This window comes from Lygodium microphyllum, chromosome 5 (genome assembly GCF_053477565.2).
Source record: "Lygodium microphyllum isolate KBCC chromosome 5, Lygodium_microphyllum_v1.1.10, whole genome shotgun sequence".
NCBI classification, from domain to species: domain Eukaryota; kingdom Viridiplantae; phylum Streptophyta; class Polypodiopsida; order Schizaeales; family Lygodiaceae; genus Lygodium; species Lygodium microphyllum.
Window position 1 is genome coordinate 156,143,104 of NC_141139.1, and position 8,325 is coordinate 156,151,428.

The window sequence follows — 8,325 nt, forward strand, 5'->3', positions numbered from 1 at the left end:
ACACACTAGGGACTAGAAGATGGGCCACTCCCCCCCCTTTTTGGAGTTATATTATTGACAAGGAGCAAGCTCCTCCATTACACATAAGCCAGTTCTTACAGATCTTGGAAACAAGATCACGGTTCCTTACACGGTATACAACCGGCTAACACTTGCATAACTTGGAAGTTGGCACCTTTTGATCCTTCTTGAGTCTCCTTCTCTCCTACACAATATGTGTAGGGCTCTTCTCTTGGCGCTTGATTTCACCAAAGCTTCTACAACACTTGCACCTTCTCTTCTCCTCTTGGAACTTGATTTCAGTAGGGCTTCCGTAGCACTTGCACCTTCTCTTCTCCTCTTGGAACTTGATTTCAGCAAAGCTTCCGCAGCTCTTGATTTCAGCAAAGCTTCCACAACACTTGCACCTTCTCTTCTCCTCTTGGCTGCATGCAAAGTGATGCTTCCTTTTACCTCCCTCACACCCAAGGAGAGCCTCCTCTTTTATAGGCTTTCAAGAGCTTCTCTCCTTGGAGAGAGACTTGAGTTGATCTTCATGCAAGATGTGATTGTTCTAGAACCTACTTCGCGGCATTAATTTCAAGATATCTCTCTGTGCGTTGTTCGGATGAAAAAATGTCCAACACGAAAGTTGTAGATCTCGATGTTTCCAATAACTTTAGCAGCCCGTTTTTAGAGATCGTCTTTCTATCATGAGATATTTAAAAAATGGATTCACCATGTCTTTTTTAAAAAGCACAACTTCTTAAACTGTACTCTTAACTTGTGGTCCATGCAACCACCTTAAGGAGAGTTCATTAAATTGCCTTGGGCCTCAACCTTAAGATTGACTTCCACACAAAAGTTTGTGCATTTTTAGACCTTAGAAAGAGAAAATCACTTCTCTCCTCACTTTCAGAGGATCACGTGTCTTGTTTTTCTTAGTGAGAGAATTACCTCTCTTGTCTTTCTTAATGAAAGAAAAAGACCTTAAACCTTGACTTGTAAGGGAGAGGATGACCCCAAATGAATGCAATGCTTATTACACACAAGTAAACATTCCCAGGCGTCCCTGGATGCACACATAAATACATATACACAATGCTAATGCACTTCCTCTTCTTAGAACTTAATCCATCTTCATTTATGTGTAACTCCTTGGTTCTTCTGTACACTCTTACACTTGGGAGACACTTCTTTCCCCCTTCATAACTTGTACTGCATGTACCAGATATCCCCATCATAGTGCTCTGATCACCCCATTAAGTGATGCACTAGGAATATTGGTCTCTAAATGGTCTCATGGCCATGCTAGATCATCATTAACACTTAAAGAAAAGTGAGTCATTAATTTATTGACATGAATTTATTAAATAGAGAATGTGTAATAAGCAATCAATTTAGTGACATCCCTCTGGCTTCTAAACAATTGACCTCAACTGTAGAGGGGGTACATAGTCCTTAAGAAGACTTGGAAAGTCTTGTAGTTCTCTCTCAGCCATAAACTGAGCGTCCTATGGGGGATAATTCTTAAACTTAACTAGATACTTTCGTAATGCCTTACCTGACCTTAGAGTATTGTCCTGATGGTATAAAATTCTTTCAAGCACAAAGAATGCTTCTTTTTCTTCTATGTCAAGTAAATCTTCCTTGATTGGTTCCATTGGAGGTTCTCCAATATAGGGACATAGCAAACTTATATGGAAAGCATTATGAATGTTCCAATGACTTGGTAGATCCAAACAAAAAGTCACATCGTTTATCTTATATGTGATCTTGAAAGGGCCATAATAGCGATTAGAAAGCTTAACCACTTTACCCTTTTGACCTTTCTGCTTCTTTAAGCGAGCCTTCTCAAACTTAAGAAGAACATGTTGTCCCAAATTGAGATCTAACTTATGACGAATGCTTATCAGCTTCGTGTTTCTGCTTCTCTTTTGTTCTTTGGATAGCAGCTTTTACTTGAGTGAAAGCTGTATCAATGTCTCTAACAAACTCATATGCTGCAAAGATCTTATCCTTCGTAAGAAGGATGTGTGGTAAATGAGGCTTACCATAGATGATCTCAAAGGGTGCCTTACCAGTACTAGAGTGCACTGTATTATTGTATGCAAACTCTACTAAAGACAAATACTTTTCCCATTCTCTTTGATTATCAGAGACATAGGATTTCGAAAGGTCCAGAATAGTAGGAACTTGCCAACAAAAGAGGCTGGTCATGCGGGGATCTTGATCGCTTATAATGGACTTAGACATCCCATGATGTTTGAAAATATGAGCAATGAATAGCTTAGCCATATGATCGGCTTTGATTGTCTTTTGCACAGGTATAAAGTGAGCTTACTTACTGAATCTATCAATGATAGTCCAGATTGCATCGTTGCCTGCTTGTCTGTGAGGAAGCTCCATGATAAAGTCCATGGCTATACTTTCCCAAGGCTCATTGGGAATATGTAATGGCTTCAGTAGACCAAGTGGTTTATGCCTATCATACTTTAGTTTTTGGCATATCTTGCACTCATGGACATATCTTTCAATGTCAGCTCTAAGAGTGGGCCAAAAGAAATATATTTCCAATGCTTGAGTAGTGGGTAGAATACCCCTATGTCCAGCATATGGAGATGCATGTGCTTCATCCATTACCTTGTGTCGCAATGGTAATGCTATACAAATTGCTTGATGATGATACAAATAACCATCTCGAATTGAGTAAGGTGTAATGGACTTAAGCTGATCGCATATGGTTGAGAAATCGGAATCAATTGCATACATTTTGGGTAAATCCATGAGCTCGTTATCGTAAACAATTGTGATTGCATTCACTCGAGGTCACCGTGATAGAGCATCTACTATCACATTCTTAGTTCCAGATGTATGAAGGATTTGAAAATGAAACATAGATAAGAAATTTGCCCAACGTATCTGTTTCTCTAAGAGCTTCTTCTGAGTGAGGAAGTATGTATCTTAGACTTTGGTGATCTGTTTTAATAACAAAATCTACACCAAGTAAATAGTGTTTCCATACTTGAAGAGCATGTACCACTGCCATAAGCTCTTTCTCATATAAAATGAAGCATGTAGCTCATGATCCTTGAGGTGTCGGCTCTCAAATGCTACTGCATGATGCTCTTGGTTAAGCACAGCTCCAATGTGTTGGGGTAAAAGGCCTCTGGGCTTGCCCATGTACACTGTGACTGCCCACTCTTTATTCATATATAATATGATAGTGCAATAAGGCTATCAGTTCAGTTGGACAGCACCTACATTGTGTGTGCTCTTCTCTCCCGCGTCTTCCTCTTCTCCTCTCTACTGCCATTGCATCCCCTTCAACTAGTATCGGAGCTTTGGATCAGAGCTTGATCGTGGAGCTTGGCCCGACATTACTTCAGCCCAGATTGAAGACCTAGAGCTTGGAGCTTCAATGCTAGCCATGGCTTCTTCCCCCCGAGCTAAGATTTTATCTCCTGCCTCTCCCCGGCCCTCATGGGCTCTTTGCAAGTGTTCCTTGGCTTCATTGGACACCTTGTATGTCCCCCATTTGCCCCCTTATCCTCAACATAACCAGCATACCTCACAGTAGTAGCTCACGTTTTTTGCACCTGTTTCAAAATCTGGCTAAAAAATCCATTTTTTTCTCATATCTCGAGCATCCAAAACCTGATTTAGACAAGGTAAGAGTCTAACTTGGGGTTTTGCACACTCCGGATGTAATGGTGATGTTAGGTCTGCCAAAGTTTGATCATAGAATTTTGTGTAACAGATATGAGTTGATTTACAACAAGAAAATGTCATGCTCTTAGCTTTTGTGATACTCTCGAGGCTTGGTATTTGATGCCCAAATGCTTTGGGGATATTTTCCCAATGTTTTGAGATGCTTTAGGACTTGGTTTGAGCTCCCATAGCTCGATTTATGCAGGGATTTACTATTGTACATTGTTTAGGCAACAAGTTTTTATCAGGGACGGCTTATGCATAATGCTCTTTATTGACATTCGGGTGTCCTGTTGGATGTATTGATGCTTGGTCATCATGGTTTATCCCCGAATATGCTATTTGAGAGCTATTGAGCCTTAATTTGGATGCGAACATTTCGTTGTTGGTTGGGATTTATGCTACCTTGGTTGATAGGTTATTTTACCTCCAGTTTGGTTATGCCTATGGTCTACAGGTGCTCCCGACTACTCAGGATGATATGTTGATGTATTTGGATGATGCCACTTTGATGTTTATGCTCCCGGATGCTTCTTAAGCAAAGAGTAGAGCTCAATTCTTGGTTCACTATCATTTTCTTTGCAGCTGGCATTTCACTTGACAAGGTTTATGCCTCGTGCTACCCATTATGGGACTGATGTTTGATGTGGATGCTTTTGGGTTCGACTGTAGCATGGTAGATGTTTGGGCTTGAATCGACTTGCATTTGAGAATTTCGTGGAGTAGTTTGCATTTGGTTAGCTTATCACTTATGCAGCTTGAATGCTATTTGGCCCTTAATGCCCCAATTATGGATCTTGGATTTACTTGGATGTAGATACATGTTTGAGCAGTGCTTGTTCGATTGTCTTGGCAGTTGGTTATTGAGCTTTCATTGCTCATTGATGCTTAGTTCTTTGTGGGTTACTCCTTGATCAGTGGACTTCTTGACAGTGCTTGGGTTTAGCAGTTATGGCTTTGTTGCTTCTATGTTACCTAGCTTCTATGCTAGTTGGGTTGCTTTTGCCCATACGTCAGAGAGCAGTTGCTCTTGATGCTTACTCGTCTATGCACATGGTCTACTGTTGTATACCTTACAGAGCCACTTGTATGGATGATGTTGTACATGTGTTTGGGTTTCTCCTGGAGCTCGACTCTTGTAGGATGCTTTGCCACTTGTCAGCGGGTCTTTACTTGACTTGGATGTTCCTAGGTGGCATGATGTACTGTACAGCTATGCATATGCGTATGGTTATGGGCTGATTTCATGGCTAAATACCATATGCTCTTATGACAAATGTCTTATGCTTTATCATAATGTGGTTGGTTATGTCATGCAGTTGGCTATGACTCTTCTTTATGTGGGAGCTTTTGCATCCTTGGTTGATGCCTTTATGTCCTCCCTCCGTTGAGGTTTCATGAGCCTTTGTAGAATACTTCTACCACTGATGTACTTGCAGATGATTGTCTTTATGAGCAGGTTCCCTCTATTGGGATAGCCCTCGACTCCTTGAGCTCTGTGGATGCTATGGATAGCCCTATTCATGATGACTTGGATTCCTTGTCGCCTTCTACAGGTTCTTCTACTTCAGATGTTTGCTTCCATTGTGGGAATCTTGGGCATATTCAAAGAAAATGCTTTAGATGGATTAGAGAGTAGCAGAGACAGAGACGGATTCGACATGAGCAGAGAGCCAGGGATACAGCAGTTGCAGCAGGTGTTACCACTCTTACTAGTGGTGAGGTACATGTTGTTACCCATGATGATGTAGTTGAGTATGTACTCCTGTCATCTAGTTTCCCTACAACTTTCTTGCTCAGTGATACGGCCTACGCCTCAGATTGGATATTGGATTCTATGGCATCTTGTCATGTTACTCCACATAGAGCATGGTTCTCTACTTACAGGGAGTTTGATGGATGCATTTTTTTGGGCCTTGAGCACACTTATGCTATTGTTGGTACATGGGACATACACCTAGCTTTGACTAATGGGACTTCTCTTATGCTCAAGGATGTTCTACATGTTTCCATGCTCAGTAAGAGCTTGATTTCTGTCAGCTAGTTGCACGATGCAGGTTACTCTATTTCTCTTCAAGATAGGTCGTGGAAGATTTATCGTGGTTGCTTGGTTTTGGCCAGAGGTTCTAGAGTTGGTTCTCATTACCTAGTTCATGTCTCTCATGTGGGAGATCCGGATACCACATGCATTGTTATGGCATTATCGCCTAGGCCATATGCACCATAGAGAGATGGAGATCTTGTCTCATTCAGACTCATTGTTGCCTCCTATGTCACTTACAGATCTTGATGCTTGCCATGATTGTACTCTTGGTCCCTGCACAGCCCCCTTGGCTTATGGCAATCATACGAGGCATACTCCTCTAGATCTTGTCCATTGTGTAGTATATGGACCTATGCCTTCCTAGTCACTTGGTGGAGTGCCGTACTTTGTGACCTTTGTTGATCATGCTACCCACCATATTTGGGCTTTTCCCTTGGTGCAGATTGAGGATGCTACAGTTATGCTTGACAAGTTTATGGATTCTGCTGGTAGCAGGCCTAGGTGCTTGCAGATGGATTATGAGAGTCATGCTCTCTCTCCCAACATTCATACCTCTTGTCAACAGTATGGCATTGATTTCTTGTGCCCATAGTATTATGGGATTTCTCATGGCATGTGCCTAACCTTACAGGCAAAGGTTGGTTCTATGCTTACCACAGCTGGGTTGTCTTATGGCTTTTGGGATGAGGCCCTTATGATGGCAGTCTATTTGGTTAATAGGATGCCGTGCTTGACCTTGGATGGTATTACACCCCATGAGGCATGGAGCGGCATGCAGCCCTCCTATGATTACTTGAGGATGTTTGGCTGCCAGGTATCTGTACGTATGCCACACAAGCCTATGTCACGTAGATGTATCCTCCTTGGTTATGGAGATGGTGACTTTAAGGCCTACAGATTATGGGATTTGGATGCCCAGTAGGTCATACGCAGTCGTCATGCTGTCGTCTATGAGACGTTAGCACCTCTCAAGCCTCTTGATGAGCGTTCAATACGCTTTATGTTTGATTTTATAGCAGCTATAGTGCCATTACAACAAGATGTTTATGCTGAAAATGAGGCACTTATTGGCCTAGATGGCATAGCTACGCATAGCAGTCGGAGTCAAGATGTTGGTGGTCAGTTGCTAGACCCCTTGCAGGCTCATGAGAGCCATCTTTTTGTAGTTTTGCAAGCTAAACAACTAGCCGTATGTCAGTCTTCCACTTCACTGAGGCCACATGTAGTCTTGAGACCTCATTGGACGAGTGTCTGGGATGTTGGCTCTCTTTTAATGATTGACTCTGGAGAGTTTGACTGCTCTCTGATGTCTTATATGTGCCATGCTGATGTTATGCACGAATTTGATGCTTTACAGCCGTGCACTAATAAGTTATACTTGCTTCATGAGAAGCATTCTTGGATTGCTCAGTTGTATGGAGCTGTGGGATTGCTTATCTCTTAGATGTCATGGACTCAGGGATGCTTGACTCTTCTTCTGCAAAGGTTCCTGACACTTCTTGCACAGCTCGCTTTCCGATTGGGCATCAGGTGAGATGTCATAATTCCTCACCTTATCTTTTCTTTTCTTTTCTCTGTTTTCACTCCCCACCCACATTGGCCTTTTAGTGAGAGGTTGTTGGGGTAAAAGGCCTCTAGGCTTTCCCATGTACACTGTGACCGCCCATTCTTTATTCATATATAATATGAGAGTGCAATAAGGCTGTCAGTTCAGTTGGACAACACATACATTGTGTGTGCTCTTCTCTCTCGCATCTTCCTCTTCTCCTTCTCCACTTTCATTGCATCCCCTTCACAATGTAATCCCTAGAAGCATCACAATGAACTTCAAAAGGTTTTTGAAGATCCGGAACTATGAGAATTGGTTCTTGAGTCACAAGAAACTTAATTCTTTCAAAGGCTTGTAGTTGCCTTGATCCCCAATGAAAAGGCATTCCCTTCTTAGTAAGGTCATGTAGAGGAGGTGCATCATACGCAAAACTTCGTATGAACCTCTTGTAGTATGAACATAGGCCCAAGAAACTTCTAACTTCATGTATAGAAGTAGGTGTAGGCCATTCAACAATGGCTCAAATCTTCTCATGATCCATTCTCACCAAATTGTGAGAAACAATATGGCCCAAGCAATGAATTTTCGAAAAGAAAACTTCACTCTTCTTAGCATTGATTTGTAGTCTATGCTTGCGAAGCTCTTGAAAAACAATAGATATATGTTCTCTATGCTCTTCTTCAGACCGTGAAAATATTAGAATGCCATCAAAGAAGACACCTGTGAACTTTGAGTGAGGTCTAAAAATTCTCTCCATCATTCGACTGAATGTGGTGGGTGCATTAGTCAAACCAAATGGCATGACTAAGAACTCGTATAGTCCAAATGTTGTACAAAAAGCTGTCTTATGAACATCTTCAGATGCTATTTGTTTGGTGATAGCCACTCTTGAGATCAATGAGACTAAAGATACTAGTCCCTTGCAATTTATCCAAGATATCATCCATCCTTCGGATAGGAAAATAATTCTTGATTGTGATCTTGTTCAAAGATCAGTAGTCTATGCACATATGGAAAGAACCATCTTTCTTTTGAACAAGTA